This window comes from Hippocampus zosterae, chromosome 15, assembly GCF_025434085.1.
Source record: "Hippocampus zosterae strain Florida chromosome 15, ASM2543408v3, whole genome shotgun sequence".
Taxonomy (NCBI): Eukaryota; Metazoa; Chordata; class Actinopteri; order Syngnathiformes; family Syngnathidae; genus Hippocampus; species Hippocampus zosterae.
Genome location: NC_067465.1, coordinates 15,268,957 through 15,294,599, shown reverse-complemented (window position 1 = coordinate 15,294,599; position 25,643 = coordinate 15,268,957). Strand labels below are relative to the sequence as shown.

The 25,643-nt window shown below is 42.8% G+C and overlaps 2 protein-coding genes across 5 annotated transcripts in view; one reads left to right on the top strand and one right to left on the bottom strand.

Annotated features, from left to right (window-relative positions):
* snap47 (synaptosome associated protein 47) overlaps positions 1-25,643 on the top strand; it is a 415,166-nt gene that overhangs the window by 247,831 nt on the left and 141,692 nt on the right. The gene's annotated exons all lie outside the window — the stretch shown is intronic.
* The window catches only part of prkacbb (protein kinase, cAMP-dependent, catalytic, beta b), a 185,637-nt gene that overhangs the window by 24,204 nt on the left and 135,790 nt on the right, over positions 1-25,643 (bottom strand). The window lies entirely within an intron of this gene.

Genomic DNA, 25,643 nt, shown 5'->3' with positions numbered 1-25,643 from the left:
GTTAGGAGCTTTCGGGTCTTTACGTCCGTGGTCTGAATCTCTTCCTTTGGCCACCTTATTATTCCTGCAGGGTATCTGATCACTGGCAGGGCATAGCTGTTTATTGCCCAGGTCTTGTTTTTGCCATTAAGCTGGCTTCTTAGGACTTGCCTCACCCGCTGGAAGTATTTGGCCGTAGCCGCTTTACTTGTTGCCAGTTCGAGGTTGCCATTGGCTTGTGGTATACCGAGGTACTTGTAGCTGTCCTCAATGTCTGCTATTGTTCCTTCAGGGAGTGAGACCACTTCAGTGTGGACTACCTTGCATCTATGACTACCGAGTCACCATCCGTCTACATTTCTCAAGCCCGAATTACATCCCAATGTCACTGCTGTAGATCCTGGTTGTGTGGATCAGGGAGTCTAAGGCCCTTTTGCTATTAGCATACAGTTTAATGTCATCCATGGAGAGGAGGTGACTGACCGTAGCTCCATTTTTGAGGCGGTATCCATAACCTGTCTTGGCGATTACTTGGCTTAGGGGGTTCAGTCCTATGCAGAACAGCAATGGGAACATGCATCACCTTGGTATATGCCACATTTGATGGACACTTGGGTAAGTGGCTTACCATTGGCTTCAAGTGTGGTTTTCCACATCCTCATCGAGTTTGCAACGAAGGCTCTTAGGGTCCTGTTCACCTTATACAACTCCAAGCATTCAGTGATCCATGTATGTGGCATTGAGTCATAGGCTTTCTTGTAATCAATCCAGCCTGTGCACAGGTTGGTACGTCGGGACCTGCAGTCTTGTGTGACTGTTCTGTCAACCAGGAGCTGATGTTTGGCTCCTCTGTTATCTCTACCAATGCCCTTCTGTGCTTCGCTCATGTATTGATCCATGTGTCCACTTATCTTAGCCGCAATGATGCCTGACATGAGCTTCCATGTTGTGGAGAGACAGGTTATTGGCCGATAGTTGGATGGGACTACACCCTTTGAGGGATCATATATATATATACATATACAATATATACAGCATATATAATATGTGTGTTTGTGTGTGTGTGTGCGTGAGAGAGAGAGAGAGAGAGAGAGAGAGAGAGACAGTGTTTGATTTAGCTGTATCATCCATCCGTCCATTTTTTGTTCCGCTTTATCCTCACAAGGGTCGCGGGGGGTGCTGGAGCATATCCCAGCCGTCTCCGGGCAGTAGGTGGGGGACAGACACCCTGAGCCAGCCAATTGCACGAACAACCATCCGCGCTTACACTCACACCTAGAGACAATTTAGAGTGTTCAACCAGCCTGCCATCCATGTCTTTGGAATGTGGGAGGAAACCGGAGTCCCCGGAGAAAACCCACGCATGCCTGGAGAGAACATTCAAACTCCACAACGGGAGGCCGGAGCTGGAATTGAACCTCTTGGAGGAACCTCTGCACTGTGAGGTTGACGCGCTAACCAATGGACCATCTTAGCTCTATTAGTTTTACAAAAAAAAGTTTTACATTCGATTCGATCATTTAAAAAAATAGATCGAATTAGGTTATTTTAAATGACTTAAAAAATTAAAGCAATGAGATGTTTTTTCTTAATGATTTGGTCTATGAAACACAGACATCATGTCATGGATGAGTTGGAGCTATAGCATAATTTCTTTGTCTCCAATATGTCTCGTCTAATTAACACTGATGTGAGGGATGGGAGTGCCATCACACTGTCATCCTTTAATAAGGTGCGCTGTGACTTGTGCTTACTGCTGAATAGCAGGCCTCTCTGTCTTATCCAGTGTGCTTGTTCATTGTCTTTTCCTAGCCTCCTAATTCCCCACTGTGGGGACTCGTGTCACCATTTTAAATGTCTCTATTAACCATACAGGCAAGTTAACCACAAGATTCTCCAAATCAAATGAAATACAGCCACTTTGGAGATACCTTGGACTTTTATTTATTATATTAGAAGCCCGCCCCCAAATTCTTCGAAATAGTTTGATCAAAATTTCATGGTTTGGGGAAATTGAGAAAGAAAATTCCAGGAAAAGTGGGAAGAATCCCAAATATAAAAAAAAAATGGTGGGGGAGGGGGGAGGAAAAAAATCAATGAATATGACAAATCCGTGGGTGCTAAACTACGAATATGCAGGGGTGACTGTCATTTGCAAAGTGAAATATCACTAATCACCACTAGATGGCAGACATCTTACACTGGCTCTCGTACTGCCCTGTTCAACAATGTGAAAAAGCCAAATATTTTTTTCATGAGTTTTTGCCCTTCCATCTATCCATTAATTCCTTTTCTGATCAGTTTATCGACACATGGGTCGCGGGCATGATGAAATCTATCCCAGCTGTTCTCGAGCAGTTGGCAGGGTACACTCTGAACTGGACGCCAGCCAAATGCAGGAGTCATTGTACTTAATGTTGGTTTTTTTGTTCAGCAGTTTTGTGCCATTCTTGAACGCTAATTTATATGCAAGAGAGCCCATTGCACTGGGGGGGGGGGGGGGGGGGGGGAGACAAAGTCTGTGGTTATTTTGTTGTGTCACAAACATGATGGTGGAGGACCCCAAAACACAGGCAGGAGCAGGGTGAACTTGAAAAAGTGTATTACCGGTAATCAAACACTAAGAAAACTAAATCCAGAGCAAAGATCTGAAAACAAGAATCCAAAGTAATAAACAAACACCTATGGCAGACTCAAAAAGACTAACAGGAACAAATTCGGCAACAAAAACAATTAATAAAAAATATTTTGCACATATGCATGTATTTTGACCATATTTTAAACACCATTTTAGTCATAAATCTGGTGAACAAAGTGTATGATCCTATCTGGCCCCACAGTGTCACAGATGAAAAATTAGGGATCCCTCCTCCAACATTGAAGTTACCCATCCCTGGTCTATGCAGTTACTCAACTTCAGTTTCACTTCCCGTTCTTTGGTTATCATAACCTTTTCTTTGGATGGATGGATGGATGGATGGATGGATGGATGACTGACTTTGGGGTTCCCCCACGAGGCCCTTTTCCACAAAATTGAGCAAAGGCTCGGGTGATGTAATTCTACGATTTTGCACTAGGGAGCAGCAGATCTCTCTTGTACAATTGTGAACCAAAACCCAGTTGACGATTTGTCTGTTCACCATTCTGATGTTGTCACTGTCTTGAGCTGGAGTCAAATAAATTATACTGCTCACAAAAAGTTAGGGATATTTGGCTTTCAGCTGAAATTTCAGGGCCAGCCTAAAATGCATTCATGCCTTTACAGCAGGGGTGCCCAAACTTTTTGGATCGAAGATCTACTTTTTGCTCAACTAACTAACGGGATCTACCCTTACCGGCGCGCGCACGCACACACACACACACAAATTTAAGATTTACCTGCTTTATTTTATTTTTTAAATATTTTTTTAGTGAAAATGAGACTGATTAGTGTGCAGTGTATATTAATACAAAAAATATATTACTAACATGTACAAAGACACACAAATGGTTGTTTTTTTTCTTCTCGACACTCCTCGGATCTACTTGGGACCTGTCTTAGATCTACCGGTAGATCAGGATCTACCTAATGGGCACCCCTGCTTTACAGATTAACTTAATGTGACCTTCTCTAAAGCCTTTGAATGCACATGATCAACTGTTAAATGTTTCAGTAATGTTTGCACATGTTGCTGTTCTCTCACGAGGAACTCAACGACAAAATTCACAACAGGCGTTTGATCCTTGATTCGACCAATAAATGTCCTGATTCAATTCAAGCAGGCGTCCTCATCATGCTGTTCAAATTTTGATATCATGAGACCAAGACAACGCCTAACAATGGATCAACAGTACCTTGCCAATTTGATACCTCAAACAGGATTTTCTCAGACGGAAGGGGTCACTGAGCTTAGAGTGTCAACAGGAGTTGCAAATGAAATACTGTACTAAAAAACAGGAAGAGTCACAGAAAGATGTAGAAGTGGACGCACTTTGGCCACATCCCATGTGTCACGTCGCGATGGTGGTGGTGGTGGTGGACCCCAAAAAGCAGGCAGGAGAGAGGAGCAGGGTATATTTGAAGATGTGTATTGATAAAACACAGAACACAAAAACAGCAACCAAAGCGTGACAGTAGCAAACGCAACAATGACCCGACACCGAGTGTGCGGGCAGGAGTCCTTTTATATGCCTGATTACCTATGACCAACAGGTGTGCAGCTGCCAGGGGAGCTCCACACTGCCACCTGTTGGTCCCTAAACCGAATCGTGACACCATGCTGATGGGTGTTATATTGTGAACAATTGCATGAGAAACCAGATGATGAATGCCACTTAACTCCAGATAGATAGATTTACAATTATAAGTGTATTTGATGTGTCCCATGGATTTTAAAGTTGCATGCATGGTTTCTACTTTTGTCATATATATAAATTACGAATGTGTAATTGTTTTTGCTCGCCGTCAGGAGTTCTTGTCACATTTTGTCCATTGAAAAATGCATACCAGTCAGTGGATTGGAAAACAGAACACCAAGTGTGTCAAAGATGTTTTAAGACTAGTGTCACAAATGATATATTTTAAACCCAAACGACATGAGTTGTCCCCTCCATGACAAGACGATCATCGGCACGTCTATAAAAAGATTCTAAGGTGTTTGTTCAGTGTGCGAGAAGAGGCGACTGTTGTGGTAGGACAACACACAGCTGCTCACAATGTCCTGATCATTGGAGAGTTCCTGACTGAGAAAGGGCAGCACCACGGAGCGACCTTGGTCCGTCTGTTGGTTTCCTCTTTCAAAAGCTCAAGGGGGTCTTCTAGGGAAGCGGTTTTGAAGAAGTGGGTAACGGAACTCCAGCGGATTCTGGAATAATCTTTCCTTGGAGGGCATGAAGGCATGGCTGAGAAAGCAGGGAAAGTGCATTAAATTCCAGGGGGATTACTGAGTTGGAGAAACTTGTACTTTGTAGTTTGGATTTCAAATATGTTTTTTCCTTCACCACTCCTGGATCCTTTCTGTTACTCCTCTTACAAGAAGCATCTGTTCTCACTCTTTTATCTCCCAGTTTCAGCTTCCTTCCTGTTTACTTGCTCTGTAAACAAGATGTCATTTTCATCCCAGCTGACCAGCTGCTCTCCATATTGGTTTCTTCTTTTTTTTTTTCTATCTTCCTCGCCGGGCCGTGCTTCAAAGAGAATGATTTACTCTCCCTTAGATGAGTGAATGAATGAATGAATGAATGAATGAGAAGCCATCTTTTTCTCCCCATTATTTTCGCAACTGAGGCATTGCTCTGAACAGCATCACTGATGAGAATGACTTTGCCGCCCTCAAACGTTGTGGCTCCCCTTTTTACACTGACACCCGAAACACTTCACATGATCTTTTTAAAAAACTTTTTTCCAGCCCACTTTTTAGAGTAGTGCATTATGGTGGAGTAGCTGTTAGCACATCCAACTTACAGTTCTGAGATTCAGGGTTTGAATTTACACTCTTTGCATGTTTTCCCGAGTCTTCTTTCCATCCGCATTCCAAAGACATGTATGTTAGGTTCATGGAAGACTCGATATTATCTATACGCATGAATTTGAGTGTGGACTCTCTGGTGAGCAACCAGTCCACGGTGTTGAAAAATATCCATCCAGCCATCCATCACTCCATCCATCCATATTTTGATCCACTTTATCCTCACAAGGCCCTCGGAGGGTGCTGGAGCCTATCCCAACTGTCTTTAGGCAGTAGGCAGGGGGCAACCTGAACTGGTTGCCCACCAATCACAGGGGACACATAGATGGACAAAATATTCGCGCTCACAATCACACCTAGGGAACATTTTAGAGTCTTCCATTAGCCTGCCATGCATGTTTTTGGAATGTGGATGGAAAGAAGACTCGAGAAAACATGCAAAGAGTTGAAATTCAAACCCTGAAGGAGGAAACCGGAGTACCTGGAGAAAACCCACGCCGGCACGGGGAGAACATACAAACTTCACTTCGAACAAACTTCGAATCCTGCACCTCTGCACTGTGAGGCTGACGGGCTAACCAGTCAACCACCCTTTAGAAAACAGAACAAATAGAACAAAAATCGTGAATAATTATCCTAAAATATTCGTGTTAAAAAAGGAATATTTAGATTTTGGCAGTTCAATATCACACGTGGGTTAACCCTCCTCTGTGATTTGCTGTATGTTTCATTAAAATATCAAAATGCAAAAAACAACATTTTTTTACGAAAAGAAAATGAACAGCAATAAGACTGATAGGGAAAAAAATGTTAAAATTGAGTTCTACTTTCATTTTAAGTTGAACCCTCTGGCCTTAGGTCACCGTTTGTCAAGTAACGTTTAAAGGGGGTGTGATAAAGTAGTAGACAATATTGTAGGCCAAACATCTCTGTGTGAAATTCAAGAAGGATATAGTTAGACCCCTAGCATTGCACACATCTTTCCATCAGGTCATGATGTGGGACTTGATTGCACAAGGAGCAAAATTGTCTTTCAACGACAACAAAATGCGCAGATTCGTTCCGACATTCACTCGGACGGCTGCTCCCTCTATGCATGATTTAGATGGTGCACATGACAGGATTAAAAAATTTGCAGTTTTGCTCAAAGGCCGACTGAGTCTCTGGGGCATTCGCTTAAAAGTCATTCAATGCCGCAAACAAATGCGTGATTAAGAGTGGTGCACGGGGCTCTGAAGCCAGCTGTTTGAGGCCTGTCTGACACAGCTGTATACATGTGTCTCTGTTCGCTATGAATCAAATGTCCCATTGTGCTCATCTGGAGTGAATTAGCGCAGAGGGAAGGTGGGACGGAGTGGGCTTTGATATGCAGAGAAGGAAATGGGTAATGTCCTGAAACCACAGGCAACATCCTAATAGTAGCTGCTGACTGATGTCAGGAGACAAGCAGACAGATGATGTGTGAGTGCAAACGAGAACACAGCCTTCTTGCTATTTCAAGGGGACGCTGAAAAATGGCTTGTGTATAAAATTGGGTCTCCGCAGTGCCTGCCCACTCATCTCGTGTGAAATTAAGTCACCAAGTAAATCTTTTGGTGATCTCTGAATTTCTGCAAATGTGTCTGGGAGCGTGTCATCCGTTACGTAACAGTGGGGGCTCATTTCCATTTGAGCAAAATAATTCATCAAATTGCAAGTGGCCAAAGATGCTATTTGGAAAACGTGCTTCATTTCAGTCAGTCAGTAGCTTTTTTAAAACATATTTTATTAATTTGTTTATTCTTATATTGTGTACAATGCAATACACCTTTATTTACATGCCGCTTTTGATATGTTTGGTCCTTACGAAGCACAGTCCGCATTTTTGCATATCATTGTTTGATATATGGGGGAAAGTTGGAGAGACAAAGCCACAGATCTGATTTCTGACTTATTTTATGACAATGCCACATTTGGTAGAATGTTGTTGCTGTAGTGAATGCTGAAAAGACAGCAAGTCAAAGAGTTGAGTAAGTTAACAACTCTCATGGAAGTAGATAAAGAAACTGTCCTTCATCCTAATTCATGGTTCATTTGCCTATTTTAGCTTTGGCCCAAGACCAAAACATTAGCAGTCTTTCTAACAAATCAGATATCGTTTATTGTCATGCATATTCATGTATTGGTTGTGTTTGTTAAAAGAGGGAAGAGGACCTTGAAAAAAATCTTTGCCTATTAAACCACAATTGCAAAAGTCAGGGGAAAAAATTCAGTTAGATTATTTCTCATAATTGTTCAGTCCTAATTTCCATACAGATTTTACCCCACAGTGAGCTTCTCCACCTACTGAGTGCCTTGATCAGCTAGGCTAGGGAACAATTCAGAGAAACTTGCAAGTGACGGCTAAACTGCACTGTTTAAACACTCATGGAAAAGCACAAACATCTTCCACGGGTACGACGCCCCTATTTATAACCAAAAGGTAAGCAGAGCTGCATTGAGTTTTCCTGAATGCACAGATGATCAAACAGCCTGAGCCTCGGACAAGAGGTACACATTTTGGTGCCTTGAGATACAAATTCAATTCATTCGGTGGTCACGCTTGAAACCCTCGCCTCTCAAATCATCTTCCACCACTGAAATGAATGAGAATCCCATTAGTCCATCCCAACCCAAACAAAATGGTAGTTTTTTTTTCATCAGGAAAACAGCAGTCGCTATAATCCTGTACTTGAGGGGTCTTCGACCCTGTTCTTGGAGTGCCGCTTTTCTGCCTGTTTTTCATCTCTCCCCTGCTGCAACACAAATGATAGGGATCATTACCCATCTTCTGCACACCTTGCTGATTATCTGATTATTTGAATCATTCTGTGTTGCAACAGGGAGAGATGAGAAACTGACAGAAAACAGGAACAGCATTGAAGACCCCTGCTGTCATCCATAAAAAACTGTAGCAATACCATATTTAAAATGAATAAAGTGTTTTCGCATCATCAATAAGTCAACGCAGCACCTTCTGTGCGCGATTTGGGTGGTTGGGTGGGGTGGGGGGTTGGTTGGGGGGAGGGGGGTGGCAGTATCATACAGGAATGCGCACATAAATGGAGAAGAGTTTCTCAACGACTGTATGTAACTTGGAAAATGGCAGAAATGCAAACATCAAGTCAACGATATTGTCAAATATGCTCTATGTGCAACATACAGCACGGATGAAATTTCTTTCCTCTCAACCACAGGAGAGAGAGGAGCCCCTGCGGGTACCCACGCCACCATCAACAGAACAGTTAAAATAAAATAACAAAATAATACAACACAACACTTTGATTCTCTCCTCTTTCATCTCAAACTGCTTCAAACAACAAAGCATGTGACGGAAAAGTGGTTAGGACTGCACGACTGTCCGTGTTTTGTGTTATGTGTTGTGTTTATTATTTTACTTTATTTTAACAGTTTTGTTAAGCGCTTTGTTAAAGCTGCCGCTGTTGTGAAAGCGCTATATAAATCAGCATGTATTGTATTGTAACATAGGACACAGAGAGTCATGCAATGTTGAGCACTTTTTCTGCATACACTGTGTTGTTTGAAGCAGTTTTAGATGAATGAGGAGAGAATCAAAGTGCCCTCACCAGTGGATCAAATACATCATGCTGAAAAAGTGCACACGTCTGCTACAACCTAAGTTAGAAAGCAAACAAAACAATGTGGCGTCCATCGACGAATAAAAGAGCTTGGCTCACATCTGTGGTCCGATGTAAAACCGCGTCAATTCCAAGCGGCGACTCCCAGTTCCACATATGAAAAAAAAAAACACAAGCATGGACATGATAGCAGCAATAAGGCTGGACAAATACGCACCTAACACTTGATTGGATCATTTCACACTTGTTGAGTGGGCAGGCATTTCAGAGACCCAAGCATGGGTGTCCAAGCCATTAAAAAGTCAAATTTTCATCACACATCCACTTTAGAACATGTCTGTACCAGCTAGTTGGACTTTTCCCTTTTGTCATGTGAACATATTCCCATGTAATCCACGAGGATGGTTTGTTTGTACCCTAACAAGTGCATTGCCCTGCAATTTTGCCGGCGCTCCGTAATATATTCATGCCAGTTGAGGACGTGCTCACACCGTGGCGCGGGCAGCTAATTTAGGATCGCTGCACAATATGCCCTTTGAAGTCAGCGAACAACATCTTCAGCACAAAATAAGCCCCCTTTCCCAACTACACTGCCTCATTGTTTGACTGCCTTGGTCGGGTCATGCACGCATGAGAAAGTCCAAGTCAAGCAAATTATAGCGAGGAAGTCATCTGGGAGCAGTACATTCCCAGGATGTCATTATTGTCTAATGTTTTTTAGTGAGCCGTGTTTTATCCGCCGTTCAGGTGATTCACATTTAAGGGGTGCAACTATCCAGCGAGGCGACCCAGACATCCCCGGTCTAGTGTCATTTCTCACTTCTTTTCGTAAAAAGATGACAGAGATTATTTGAGGATAACGCCGCGCGCAACATGGCCGCCCGAGCCAGATCAAAGCTGAGACAATCAAAGCCAGAGCGAAAGCTACAGCAGTAAGCTCTTTTAAACGTCCGCCTCGAGCTCGGGGGCGCTCGGGTTCGCCTCGACTTTTTTCCATTCACCGTCCATCCTCTGGAGTCCCGGACTGTGAGCGAACTGACATAAATCCTTCAAAGTGAATGCAAACAGCCCCGCCGGTGACCCATGAGAATATTAAAACCTGGACCGTGGCTCTGCGCAGCTTAAGTGTGTGCATGTGTGTGTGTGTGTGTGTGTATATGTGTGTGTGCGCGAGGCAGAGGCTGATGAGACACGACACTGGTCGCAATGGTTTAGAAAGCCATGTTGAGGCCATGCAACATGGTTGTGACAAAAAAAAAAGCCTTATACAACCTGAGAGTTCCAAACAAGGCCTGGTTTCTCATGCAGGCAGGTAAATACGAAAAATGCAGTGAGCAATGCATTTTGACTTGGTGAACTTTGAACTTGAACCCGCTGTGTGATTGGGACTTGATGAATGTATTTTTTTGGTCTTCCAGACAACTTCTGCATTCACGTCACACAAGCATCAACACGGACATCAGACAGGTAATTCATCACTTTTTCCCCCTGCCAGTTGGAGTAATGCAGTCCAGAAGTATTTGATTTTGTCTTTATGCGCCAGCACAATGGACTTTTAATCAAACAATCAAGATGTAATTGAAATCTTGACTTTTAGCTTTCAACTAAAGAGCGTTCACAAAAACACGCTCATGCGCATTTTGGAATTCCAGCCATTGTATGTGCAAAGTGGCAGCACGGTAGTAGACTGGTTAGCATGCCTCACAGTGCAGAGGTGCAGGGTTCTATTCCGTCTCTGGCCTTCCTGTGTGGAGTTTGCATCTTCTCCCCGTGCCTGCTCGGGTTTTCTCCGAGTACTGCGATTTCCTCCCACATTCTAAAAACATGCGGGGCAGGTTGATTGAACACTCGAAATTGTCCCTAGGTGTGAGTGTGAGCATGAATTGTTGTTTATGTGTGCTCTGTGACTGGCTGGAAACCAGTTCAGGTCACCTGCCTATTGCCCGAAGACAGCTGGGATAGAACCCTCCCTCTCGTGAGGATAAGAAGATCTGAAAATGGATGGATGGATAGGTAAGATGTAACATAAGACATGGGCAGTCATACAATCGTAACCACTAATCTTGCAATCGCCTTGTTGTTTGAAGTGGTTATATATGAAAGAGGAGAGAATCAAAGTGTCCTTTCACTAGTGGATCAGAGATGTCGTGCTCAAAACATACACGATGTCCCACGTCTGCTATAAGTTTGAAAGTAAACAAGAATCTCTAGCATCCTTTGACAAAAAAAGAGATTGGTTTACTTCTCCTATCCCACGTAAATCCGCTTCAATTCCAAGTGCCAACTCCCAGTTCCAAATACACATCCACGCTCAACACCGACGCTCATCTCTCCTCGTCCTCAGCTCCAGCAGCCACACAATGCTGACTGTCCAACAGCGCCGTCATCTCCGCTGAACAAAACGGGGCTGTGAAATATATTGCACATTACAGTTGCAAAAAACACCAGAGCCCCTGTGACTGTCAATCTGCGGCAGTCAAATCGCACTGACATTCTCCCCATCAAAATCAGTGCGCAACCATCAAGCACAGATTCTTCTCCTTCAATGGATGTCGTGGCCAAAATGCTAAAAACAGTCTACGACGGGTCCACACGAAGGACAACAAACACAATATGACAAGACAAAAACAACAACAAAACAGATCTCTTGAAGAGCTTTTGCAGATGGCTGCCAGCTCTGGTGCCATCTTAAGACAAGAGAGCATCTTTTTCTACTGACTGAAGACACAATTCAAGAATGTAAGTCACATACAAACAAGCAGCGAGTGAAGGCTGCTGCGCTGAAGGCCTAGCAAAGCGCCTCCAGGGAAGACTGGAGTTTTACCTCAATGACCTCCTTTTCCCCAACTTCATGGAGGCTTGAAAGTCTTTTTGAAGCCAGTTCAGGGAGTACCTCGCCTATGGCCCTAAGACCCTCGTAAGGATATGCGGCTCGGATCATGGATGGACCCACAAACAAGCAACAAGCAAAGAGCAAATCACCGGGAACAAAAGCAGCCATTTAATGTAGATTACCTTCATTTTCTGGGGCTCACGGAGGCTTGCAAGACTCTTTGAAGGCATCTTATTTATTCACAGTTACTTGCTTAATTTCTAGTCATTAGATGAAGTCACTCTTGGTCAATGAGTGAGTAAAGTGTATGCCTGGCAAAGCAGCATGACAAAATTCTTCCTGGCATCTCCTGCAAGGAGTAAACGCACAAGCTTCACACTTCATGCAGTCATCGATCTACTGTCCACGTACGTAATAAAGACGTATTATAAACACTACTTCCAAACTACACAAACACTACTTCCAAACACTTTTGAGACCATGAAACGGGAAGGTAGTGGCCGCCATGAAACATCTTTCATTCCTTAACGTTGTTGGGAAACCTCTTAAATGACAGCTGAAAGCGTATTCTTCAATCACACACCGGTTGTTTCATTTCAAATCCATTGTGGTAGCATATAAAGACAAATCTTTCAAACCTCTCCTGCCATCTTTGTTAGGTCAATTCAGAAACACCTGGGGGTTTTATATGTGTAAAAGTGTATATTGTAATATTGATCAAAATTAGGATTCATTATATCTTTTGGCATTTTTGGCATTTTTCATTGCAGAAAGTAAACTTTCTCTACCTGTGCCTTATTAAAAGCTAGTAATAGATGCAGCCGATAAACAATGAGAGCAGAACAAAGTCAACTCATTATGTAGAGAGAATCTTGTTAAGGTACCGAGGGTTTTATCGAGGTTAACACCACAAATACCTTTTTTTCCATATTTAGATCTGAGCATTGACTGCACCACCTACAGTACACTTTGAAACACTTTTGGCATAATTACCGCAACACCGTAAATCCGCAATGAATAATTTAAAAGAACAACAAAAGTTTCATTCCCTGCAAGTTGGCGGTGGGAGAGTAAGCAGGGGCTCAGTGGGGAGGTGCAAAAACAACTTCCCGCCTGAGGTGTTTTGCTTTTGCCTCGGGGACAGAGGCCACAGGTAGACCTCACCGAGGGATAACCTCACTTCAGGCAGAATGCATCCAGTGGACCCGCAGACGCGGCCGACAAGCTTGTGTCGTAAATCACGAGTCACAGAATCATTAAACCTGATATCAAATACATTGCCTTCCTTTGGAGCGTCCATTATATGGGAAAGAGCAACGCTGACGGAGCATGTCGAGGGAAATTCTCATTTTCGATGCTGTTTTTTTCCACGCTGTTTGCAAAGGCTTCATTTGCCCTATGTCCCCGAACGCGTCTAGCCAAAGGCTATAAAAAAACAGCAGCAAGTCACAGCAGTGCTCTGAAGTTCATATTCATAAATGATCTTTGAAATCCATTACTCCAATTTTTTTACATCTGTCCACACAGGAAGTCTCATGTATGCTAAAGCAACAGGTGGCGCCAAAACAACGTCTGAGTTTCCTCACAAATAGCAACATTGTGTCATACGTTGCAATCATAAAATAAGCACCCGACTTCATTTTTTGAAGGTTACGTCCTGTCAGCTGAGTCCTGCCTTTTTTTTCCATCTCCATTGTGAGTTTTGAGCAAGACGCCAAATTTCTGACATTTCTGTGTGCCATTGGACAAAAGCCTTGGCCCCTCATTTGTCTGAGTGCACAACAAATGACTCAGTTGGCATCGACGCGGCAGCCTGCGGTTGCCCATACTAACTTAATGAAACGCCTCTGCTCTAAATATTTCTCCACTGCAAACGCATTCACTTTTAACAAGATGTGACTGCGACTGCATTAGCGCTGTAGCACGGCTCCCGTGGATATGAGAGATTAGCAGTTAACGGGGTGTGGCGGCCTGCACACCATCCTTAATTTATGACAAAATCTCAAAAATACGAGTGTCATTTGTTTTTACTTTCCCCATAGCGGAGCTTCCTGTGTCCCCCGCCATCGCAATTAAGGCCAAGAAAGATCAGAGCAAAAGGCTAATAAAGCCCTGCTGCATACAGACGGATGCCAGGCACAGGCTCGCGAACACACTTTGTCCTTTGTTCCTCACCAATCTCACTGATGTGGTAAAGGAGCCCCGTGCAGCCATGACGGGAAGATATTTCAGGTATTAACATGGCCTATTTCCACTGCCACCATGTGGTAAGTGAAGGCTTCAAAGGGGACAACGGTCTGCTATGAAATTAAACCAGGGATCATCGGTCCAAGCTGCGCGACGGGGCTTGGATTCTCCAGCACCAGCGACGAGTCAAGAAAATAGCAGTGTATTGTTCCTATTCTATGTTCCTATTCTCTTTCAGATGATTTTGACCGTAATGCGATTCTTCATGCGGCACTTTTAAAAGACCAATGAAGACGTGTTACAGAGGCCCATATTTGTATACTATTTGCATGGACAAAATTGTCAATATAAATCCCACAACGGTCACTGAAATTACAAAGAAACATTTCAAAATGAAATTTAAAAAAAACACCACATCCTATCTATCACTCAGCCTTATTTGAGTGTTTTGGGGCTATCTTGTTGGCTGTAGACCAAGCTGTCCAACAATGGGCAGAACATTGTTCCAGAATGCCTTGATAGTTTTGAGATTTCTTTGGTCCCTACACAGATTAAAGAAACCATATGCCAGGTGTAGCAAAGCAGCCCCAAAGCACCAACAAGTCAGGTACAATCGGTGACGAGACTCGCACGCTTCCATCAACAAACGTCCGAATCCAAAAGTTCTTACAAAATGAGCAACAGAAATCATTTGAAACTGACAAAATGAATAACGAATAGCTACGATTACACAACACCTTAAATTTGCTGGGCAAAGCAGCCCCTTTTGCGTGTTTTGTGACAAACCTGTTGGAGGACCTCTGACTCAGGACCAACATGAAAAAATATAATTATTAAGCTTTCTGACATTGGGCACCACAATTCAAGATGTGACTGAACCTATTACGTGCCGGATGCAGCAAAGCAGTTCCAGAACATAAATGAGACCCAGAAGTTTAACACTTGGCAGCACATTACAGTCCAGAATGCCTTGATTGTTTAGAGCAGGGGTGCCCATTAGGTAGATCCTGATCTACCGGTAGATCTAAGACAGGTCCCAAGTAGATCTGAGGAGTGTCGAGGAGACAAAAAGAAAACATTTGTGTGTCTTTGTACATGTTATAAATATATATTTTTTGTGTTAATGTACACTGCACCCAAATCATCTAATCAATCTCATTTTCACAAAAATAAAATAAAAATAAAATAAAGCAGGTAAATCTTGAATTTACTGTGGCACGTGATTACGTCACCGGAAGTTGTTAACGCTCAGCAGTCTGCAATTGCAGCTTGTAATCAGAGCTGTTGCGCTCTATCTTTTATCGTCATTATTCTCATTCAGAGTTTGCTTCGTGTACAATTCACCGAGGGCACGGGCAAAGAATAGGAATCTAGGAGGGCCCAGGGAAGCACTTTAACACTGTACGTGTGAGCTACGATAGTTAACAGGCTGCAAAAGTGCATCGCATGCCTCAGTTTCAGGCTGTTTCTCATCATGGCGTGCATGTGTGCGTGCGCCAGTAAGGGTAGATCCCGGGAGGTTAGTTGATCAAAAAGTAGATCTTTGGTCCAAAAAGTTTGGGCACCCCTGGTTTAGAGACTTCACTGGGCCACGCACAACCTGAAGACACCCTGTGCTGGAAGTAGCACAGCAGCCCCAGATATAACAGTGATCCTTTCTGACAATGGGTAGAACATGTTGCTTTAGAATGCCTTGAAAGTATCGAGATTTAATTGGACCAGGCACAGAATAAAGACAGTAGGGAAAGGGTGCAGACAACTAACAGCTAACAACAAGCTTCCAATGCACAATTCCTTATGGATGAGCTACTGAAACCATGCCGATGTTGGAAGCAGGGTTTGCCTCAAACACATTTTCTAAAGTAGGCCACATTTTTTTCAAATGTTTACTTTGAAACTTAATTTCTACTTCAAAACTGATTCTGATCTTATGAAGTTTGCAGTCATTCCAAGTAAATACCACTTTCTCCTCCTCAAACCCAACACACTGCCAGTGCAGTCTCCCAAAACAACAAACCCAAAATAAAAAATACACATTTTATCTCACATCATTTCCTGATCGTGCAGCAAGTAATAGGATTGCACACTATTTTGCAGTCTGATCTCCAATTTTTGACACTGAAAAGTGTGTTTTGGGTCCATCATAGAAAGTTGGGCCTACATTTTTACCTTAGACTTCATTGCTATTTAAAAGCAGACTGTCCAGATTTCGATTCCTTTCTCATTAATTTTCCAGTCATTTCAAGTAAACATCACTTTCAGCTCCTTGCGTGTTCCAAGTGCCTATTCCTGCGCCTCCCCTTCCTCCTTCTCTGCTCTCCTCTGCCTCTTTGCAGTGCTGAGCGTGGCAGGAGGCGGGGCCAAACTCAGAGGCGAAGACTCACCCCCCTCACCTGTGCCACATCATTTTTAGTAGGTGGCAGCCTATTTAACCAGCTTCTCCCATTGTTCTGTGCTGGAAGAACTTTGATGTTCACACTGTGTCTTGCCATGTTGCCCCCCCCTGCCCCCACCCCCGCATGCATTCCAGTCTCAAGACTTGCACGATTGTCTAGTTTATCTTTGTTGTCATGATTATTTCCACAAAGGAGGTGGTTGTCAGTTGCTACTTTGTTTTCTTGAGTATATAAATTTTGTGTTTGAGATAGCCACTTTATTTTTAGTGGCTATCTCTGCCTTGTAGGTCCTGGCCTCATGGCACATAATGTACCACCCCAGGCTAATATAACCTCATTAAATATTTCAAAATCAGCAGCGAGTAAAACTGCAAAATGTCACAGTGAAGTCATTTAAAGTTATGCAAATTGGGCTGACAGCATGGAGCGCGCCTCAGATGGAGTCAAATGTCTGAGGTGCGATTCAGGCTAAACTGTTTCACGTCTATTTTTGTCAACATGGCGCTCGTTATAAATTGCGGAGGTTTTTTTTGCTGTCCCTGAGCAAACCATGTGGTGGTAGTCTTCGCACTCCATTTTGTGTTCTTTGCACCACCCCCCTCATTAAAATGAATGATGACATAAAATCCCGTGGGCGACATGCAATGAAACGGCATTGATCTATAAATCCCGCACATCGTATGCATACATATCACTCTACAAAGAATGGAATATTTAATTTAATAAAAAGTAAATGAAAACCCTCCCCATTCACAGTGCAGCACTTTCGTGGACGCTTTGTGTACATTCTCTCAGAATGTTTAATCAACCAAGGTCACTGTGTTTCCATGTTGTTCAAGGAGGTCCTGGCAGCAACGAGAGGTACTATTCGTCTCATCTGTATTATCCCCACTTGGCTTACGTCTGCAGGATCATGCAGATATGGGATTTTGCTGGGAGAATAAAATGGGTAGATATATGAGATAGAGACACACACGCTCAGTAAAATATTATTTATGGCTCTGCGGTTGGGGTAACTAATGCCTCAACGAGCAGTCACCAAGAACAATGTTTTATTAAACAAAAGAAAAAAGTAGCTGGAAGTAATTCTGTTCACAATTTGTATGGACCCCCCTGACTAAGTCACACGCAAAATGTTTTTCTTCTTTTTGGATTGTAATCCGACTGGTAGTGTCATTTCCAGAAACTACAGTGTATTTTGCAAAACATGATCCCCTTTATGTTTGAATGGAAGATTGTTTTCTGCTGTTTTTGTCAAACTTTGGAAAGTGAGACGATTTAAACGCAACCAACACAAGAAATTCTGCGTTGCTATTCTAAAACACAACACAGTCACACAGTTACACACACATATATGCACACACACACACATCCACTCACACACACACACACACACACACACACACACACACACACGCGCACACGCACACACACACACACACACACACACACACATACACAAAAACACACACACATCACCATTACTTCTGTTAGACAGCTGTCAGCTTGCGTGTCACAATCTTCTACCTCTACGTCACTTAATGCTGAACCGATGAACCAATGTGGATACGGCTGTTCGTATGCTGAGGGATTTGACAGCTTTGACACAATGATGTGCTTTGGCTCTGTAGTGACTTGCACATGAGCCTTTGGCGGTTTTCATTCCCCCAATAACTTTGATGACTGCGCTGCAATAAGCGAATGGCAACAGCAGCACGACATCAAGACCTAGCAGCGATATGTGCCTTGCAGTATTTGATTGTACTGATATGCAAAACAAACAGGGGAGAGTGGTGACACCAAAGAGATTTTAATGGCTGCTTGATTGTGTTTGATCTTTCGCACCCTACGGGAAGCCACAGTAATAATTGAAGAGATCTTGACGTTTCCTTCCCACTAGCAAACTTGAAATAAGACATCGGAAGGGATGATGGCCTCTGTGAACTCTTCTGACCTGGCGATGCAAAACTAGTTTCTGCTTCAAGACTCATGTTGATTTTATGTAGCGTTTTCTTCAAAATCGCCTAAACTGGCGCCTCATCATGAAACGGTGGAAAAAGACAAGATGCAAAACGAAAGTAGGACATGCGTCTGTGTTCTGGCTGCTCAGTATAATATGACAATAAAGATGAAAAAAAGAGGCAAGACAAAGTGCTACTAAGCCTTCCTTCTCCATTATGCTTGGCAACTTCAAAGCGTGAGGTTTCTTTCCTTTTTTTGACTTAAAAAAAATAATTTTAGGTTTAGTTAGTGATCTGGAAAAGATCAACTTCCTTTATTATTACAGTTTTATATCATTTTCTCTGGCGAAAAAATACAGATTTGTGCTCCACTTTGGAGGATTGACTGTAGTCCGTGCAGCAAGCCAGGATGTAAACATCCTTTATAGCAGGCATGCAAGCATCACGCGCTTTCAAGCCATTACAATTCCTGTGTTTACATCTGAAGTTATAAATATTTGACTAGGAAGCAGTAACACAAATAACATGCAATTATATGGCTAATGCAGAAAGAGAGGAGGGGCCCGGGCTGGCATTTTGAATCCCCTGCTTCTTCTCTCCGATTCGTGGCCGGCCCACATTGACTGCATTCCTTCTCCTGTCATTCTAATTCCACACATAGGTGAAGGCAGCGCGTGGCAGCCAGCTCCACTTAAGAGCACCGGACGTTAAATGGAAACGTACCTGAAGGTGACACAAACTTGGCAGGGTCCACCACACTTTCCAGGAAAGTTCATCAGGCAGTCCAACCTGCGGTGGGAGGAAAATGGGGGTGGGGAATGTGAGCGGTCATGTTGACATGTCACACTTCATACATGTCACATGTGTGCCTGCCAGACTTTGCACTTTGTTTAGGCCTCAATTCAGCAGCTATTTGTGTCAAAGAGGCACCACGGCGATTCTGACTGCCTGTAATTAACTCGAAAGCACTTTATAAAAACGATGTTTGTCTAGCAGCACGGTGACCTAGTGGTTAGCACATCTGCTTCTTAGTTCCAGGTTTGAAACTTGGCTTTCTGTGTGGAGTGTGCACGTTCTCCTCGTACTGGTTTTATTTGGGTAAACTAGCCCACATTCCGAAAAACATGGACGTTCGGTTCAGTGAAGACTTTTCAGAGGTGTCAATTTCATTTTTGTGGCGTGCCACTTTGTAGTTAAGGCTTCCCTCAGAGGGCTGTTTTGACAGTGAACTCAAACAGATGTTGAATTGTGTCATCATATTGTCACATAAGCACAACAAATGGATGGATTACTAACTATGAAATCAGAAGCCAATAATCATCAGGTTAATGTAAAAAGTGTCGCAAAATATTTTTTGCAAAATATCAACGTGATTTTTTTTTAATTTATATTGCTGACAATTTGAAATTTGGGAACATATTTTCGCAAGGATCAGGGAAAGTGACACCTGGCTTTCTTTCGCAGGCCAGATAATATGAGGTGGCGGGCCAGATCTGGCCCTTGGGCCAGGGGTTTAACACCAGTGTAAGAAGTTGTCCAAAAATGTAAATGATTGTCTGCCGAAATGCGCCCTTCGACTGGCTTGGCGGCTGGTTCGGGCGTTTCACATGGCACAGGCAGTTATGCGTGTGTCCATTCTGTTAAACGTACAAGGTTTATCACTGACATTAAGGATCCATTCCATTAGCATTTCGAGAGGCAGTTTCCTGATTGCTTTGTGATTTTACTGCCAGTTTTATTTGCAGTTAATTTCATTTTATTTGTAATTTTATTGGTCCTTCAGTTTGTTGCAACTTTTAATTTGGTCTGCTTGTTTTGTACACTGACCTTGTCTTTTTAGGAACTTATTTTAATAAATACGTTTGTGTATTTTTTTCCTTATACAAAGTGCAAATGGCAGCATGGTAGTTGACTGGTTAGCACTTCGGCCTGCACAGTGCAGAGGTGCAGGGTTTAATTACCGACTCCAGTTTCTGCTGTTTAGAGTTTACATGTTCTCCCCCTGCCTGTGTGGGTTTTCTCTGGGTACTCTGGTTTCAAAAACATGTAAAATGTAGGAGGAAACCATAGAGGAAAACAGAGTACAGGTACATGGAGAAAAGCCACATAGGCATGTTAGCCAGACAGTAAAATCTCAAAGTCAGTGCTTTATATTTTGATTTTATGAATGAATTGCTTTATTTCATTTTAATTTTAATCATAATACAAATCCATGCTGTTGTGCAATATGCTCGTCATTTGGTGATGAAAGATATTATTGAATGGAAGTCCTGTCTACTTTACTTCAAATCGACATGAATTCAAGATATTGGCTTCTATTTTTACAAATACATTGTCCATATTGTAACTACATTATATTTTTATACAGCCGTTTTGAAAAAACAAAGGACCTTTTGCAGTCCTAGCACACTTGGTGATCGCTCGTCACATGCCTGGTTCTGGCTTTCGACATTTTTACTGGTTTGACGTTCCACTTGTGTTGACAACAGAAACAATCTTACAAAATAACAACGGATTTCTTGGCTCGGATTTTAGTCACAACAGTTCAGCATCTGCAAACTGCTCTTTTGGAAATGTGAAGAAGTACTGTAACTGCGAAAGTATGTGTGTCATCATTTTGGGTGTAACGGGGTGAAAGATTGCATAGTTTGGGAGTGAGGACTTTATAACATCAACATATCACTCTCTTAAATGTGAAAAAACGGCAAATTAATTGGATGTAGATCATGTCAAAAGGCACATTTAATGAGAAAACTGATAAGGAAATGAATGCGGCCTCAGCGAAACCATACTCCCGTGTGGGAACTGGTGGACCTCTAATTACTCATAAATTCAAAACAATTTGTCCCATAGGAAATAATGCAAAGCGAATTCATTCATTTTGAGGCCCATCACTTCATAGCTTGACACTGACGGTGACATATTAGACATTTACAAAGGGCCCCTTTGCAATTAAAGATGGTCTTAGAGTGGAAGTTTTAGAAAATACTGGTTTGTTGCATGTGTGCCACTTAAGATGGATGTCATTTGAAGCACACATTTGCTACGACCAGCAAAGACATTACTCCCATTGCTCACATGCTCAGCCTCAACACAAACCACAAGTAGAATATTAACAAAACAAAAAAAGCAGAGAGGTTGGTGGCTGTGTGTGACATGGGCATGGTATGCAAATGTCATGTCTTTGGGCCTTTTCGCGGCTCCGTGTTTGCAGGCATCATTTCGAAGATGTCATGTGTTTCCAGAACTTTTCCACAACACCAAGAAAGAAAAACTTTGCCCCACCCATCCATGTCCTCACACGCACTAGTCCTCACTTCAGCTGCAGTTTCAAATAACATTTTGTGCTTGTTATTTGTGGCTTATTTCAGGCCGTATTTACTTCTGTGATGATGCCAGTTATCCCCGGACACCATATTAGCCATCCCCGCCTTTGGACTGAAGCGTTGCGCACCCATGCAAATAAGCGGTCAAAATTTGAGCAATCTTCTTATGTCTCTAAAGATGAACTTTAGTGATTATCCCGTGGTTTGGCATTTATTGAGTGCTATTTTTTTCCGATGTGATACGAAAACTGTCGTGGTCGACAATTGTAAATATTAAACCTGTTCAATATTTGCTATAAATGTGGGCAATAGCCGCCGACTCTTTAATTGTGATCTGAAACAGAATTATAGCCAGAGAAGGACCGTGAAAACCACAATTTAATTACAAGATAAGCTAACAGTTAGCCAAGGCCCTAGGCTTTTCTATTACTTAGACGGCAATTCTTTCTTCTTCTTTGTTAGTTTCTGGCAGTCTGGGTGGCCTTTGGCACTGTGCTGCCTCTCGAAGGTCAGTTTTGGGATGACAACAGGTAACTGATTTCGGGAAGGTAATTTGTGCTTGGACCTAGATAACAGTATGAAATTGGTTTGTGTGTTGGCTATCTCGAGTACAATGCGCACCAAGAGCGGGGTCGGTCACATTGTAAAAATTGGTGAAGGTAGGATACACACATACCGATGTTTATCATCGGAACATTTTCAACACACTCACACCACAGAATAATCGCCCAGGATAATCTTTTAGAGCAGCGGTCCCCAACCTTTTTTTGTGTTACAGACCACTTGAAATAAGTACCGGTATATGCTGCTCGCAGACAGGCAATGATTTTTTTTTAATTGCTTTTGAATTTTCAGTTTTAAAGCACTGGTACTGACAACAAAGAAAAAATGTTCATTCCTCTCAAACAATTTTATTCAATAGTAGAACAAAAGTAGAATTAATATTAAATAACACAGTTAACTACCATGAAATTGAACAATCAGGAATAATAAATCCCCCTTATAATGTTAAAGTAATTAAAAGTATAATTTTAAAGGTATGATCTTACATGCGGCGTAGCATCATTGCTACATGCAACCGTGACTGAACAAAAGCTGACGCGATTATTTGCTGCCTTTATCCGGTAGCCGCTAATATGTACATGGTCAGGCTGTGCAAACTCTGTTCGCATTTTTATGCTTTCCACTTGATCACTCGGGTGCTCCTTAATCAAATAATTCCACAGCGTTCTTGTATTGTCTCCTTTTTGACGACGTACCATGCACAAAAGCTTCCTTCCCCACATCGCTCTGGAGATACCACCAGGGTAGGAACTTCTCTCGTCAGAAGAGCTTTATCTGCGGAAGTTGTGGCTGCACATTAGCTGCGCGTTTAGATGTACATTTCATCAATTTGTTACAATTTCTTCTTGGGTACTGCTGCTTCTTTCATTTATTGGCTTCATTCTGTTTATTTCAACTTGCAAACCAATTAGAATGGGGGCTATGTTTAACATTTCTGGCACGCTTGATGGTGTAAATATGCTCAAAGCTGGTCATGATTCTCAATCTTATAGTGCAATTATCAAGCCTTCCATCCTGTAGACTTGGGCCCCCTGCCTCCTTATCTTAAGTCAACAGTCTCAAACATGGGCCTTAAAATGGACAGTGATTTCAAACTCGATCGGCAAATTTGTGCCATTGTTAAATCCAGCTTCTTTCACCTTAAACAGCTGGACAAAATAAAACCTCTCCTCTCACATGAACACTTTGAGACAGTAATTCATGCCTTTGTCACATCCCGGCTCGATTACTGCAATGCCCTGTACTTTGGAGTCAGCCAGTCCTCCATTAAGCGCCTTCAACTGGTCCAGAATGCCGCTGCTCGCCTCTTGACTGGTACTCGTAAGAGGGAGCACATAACTCCTACTCTGGCATCCCTTCACTGGCTCCCCATTCATTTTAGAGTTATATTCAAGATCCTCCTCTTTGTTTTCAAATCTCTGAATAATCTCGCACCACCTTACCTCTCTGAGCTCATCCTGAACATTCGGTAAGCCTCCTCGCTGCCCATCTTCAAAGCCCTCCTCAAAACTCTCTTGTATTATTTGGCATTCGACTCAGCATGACTTAGATTTGTTTTTGGTTTTACTGTTTGGTGCTTTCTACCGCATTTATTACCGATTTGTCTTACTGTTTATTGTGCATGTTAAATTGCTCCATGTACAGCACTTTGTATGCAGCGATGGCTATTTGAAAGTGCTCTATAAATACTGTTGACTTGACTTGACTTGACTTATTTATATTGCTCTTTGGAAGGTAATCGATGCGGTGCGCGAGCTGGTAGGTGGACAACAAAAAAACAAAACCAAACAAAATAAGATATTGGTCTGTCTCTGAGCGGCCCAGTGCCAAATGGGCTGTGGCCCGGTACAGGCCAGGGACCGGTGGTTGGGGACCCTGTTTTATAGTCATGCAAGAAGTGGGCTTTTACAGAACTGGAATGCAAAGGAGGTTGCGAGAGAAACTGACAAAGGTTTTTTTCTCAAATTTGATGGTGTGTCCATACCACGCTAAATATGTTTGAAGTGACAGTAACTCATCATGAAATATGATATTTTGCAATTGACCATTGAGTTTCTTCGTGCAACTTTTAAGAGACATTTTTCCAGAATTAACTGTAATTATTACTTATTATTGAGTCTTTGGTAGATCCATTTCATGATGCTTCTACAAAGCGTCCAGATGTCGCCCTCCCGCTATTTTACGAAGCGAAAACGCCAAGCTTCAGGGTGGCGGCCAGATATGAAGTCCGCAGTGTGACATTAACATTTATGTGGTTCATATTTCCCACCACCAGCCGCTGCAGTTTGTGCTCAAATCTGCTCTCCCCAAACACGACGTCCTTTGAGTGATGCATCATCTCTTATTAGATGACTGTGGAAGTATGAAACATCTGGACAGAGGTAACACCTCGCCGCTTCCCGCCGGGAGTAAAGTCATCACGTTTGTTGCGAGAGAAACTGACAAAGGTTATTTTTTTCACGTGCAGGGTGTTTCCCGAACACATTTAGAGGTGTGGGGGGTAGAGAATCCGAGGCGTGATGAACAGATTTTTTCTTTTTCCCACGATGTGGAGAAGATTGAGACCTTTGTGTTTCCCCGGGAGTTTCAGCTCGAAGACATCTTGACTGCGTCATTATGGAACAATTTGCAGAGCTCCCAACCAATTTGGAAACGCTTTATTAGCATCACGCGGATGCCCAAAACAATCATGGCTGACGCGGCCAATGCCCCCCCCCCGCCCGTTCTTGTTGCTGTCAAAGTGTTTTCTTGACATGCGGTTTGTACTCCTAGCCTGAAATGTCTCCAGTTTCTTCATGGAAAAGGATTGCAGTAGGGTGGGGGTTTGAGTCGCTGACGTTATTTGCCATGGTTTTGCAGCCTCTTTCCCGGCTCGGCGAGACAAGATTGTGGAATTTTTTTGGCATTGACCCACATCTGGATTTCTGCACTTGAGGGTGCCCCCCCCCCCCCCCACACCCCCTCCCCAAGTCTCTTGTGAAGCCACAAGCCAATACGTCCCTATTCTTTCCCCGGATGCTGTGGATGCAAAGTCCTTTTTTCCCCCCGAAAAACTTCCTGCTACTCCGCTTAAAGTAGTTAAGTTTGTAGAAACGAGCGGCAAAACTTGTCCTGAGGGCATTTATGTGTCCTTGCTGTAGGTGGAAAACTAGACGGAGCGTTGAATCTGGTTTCCATCCCGGGTGCCCCACCTTGACTGGAATACAATGGAATGGGGAGCAGGCCCATGACTCTTAACTCACTCTTCAGATACACCCCCCCTCCCACAAAAAAAAATTCCCTTGATGCTTGAGAACCAAAAAGCAGCTTTGAATGCCATCAGAAGGCCATACA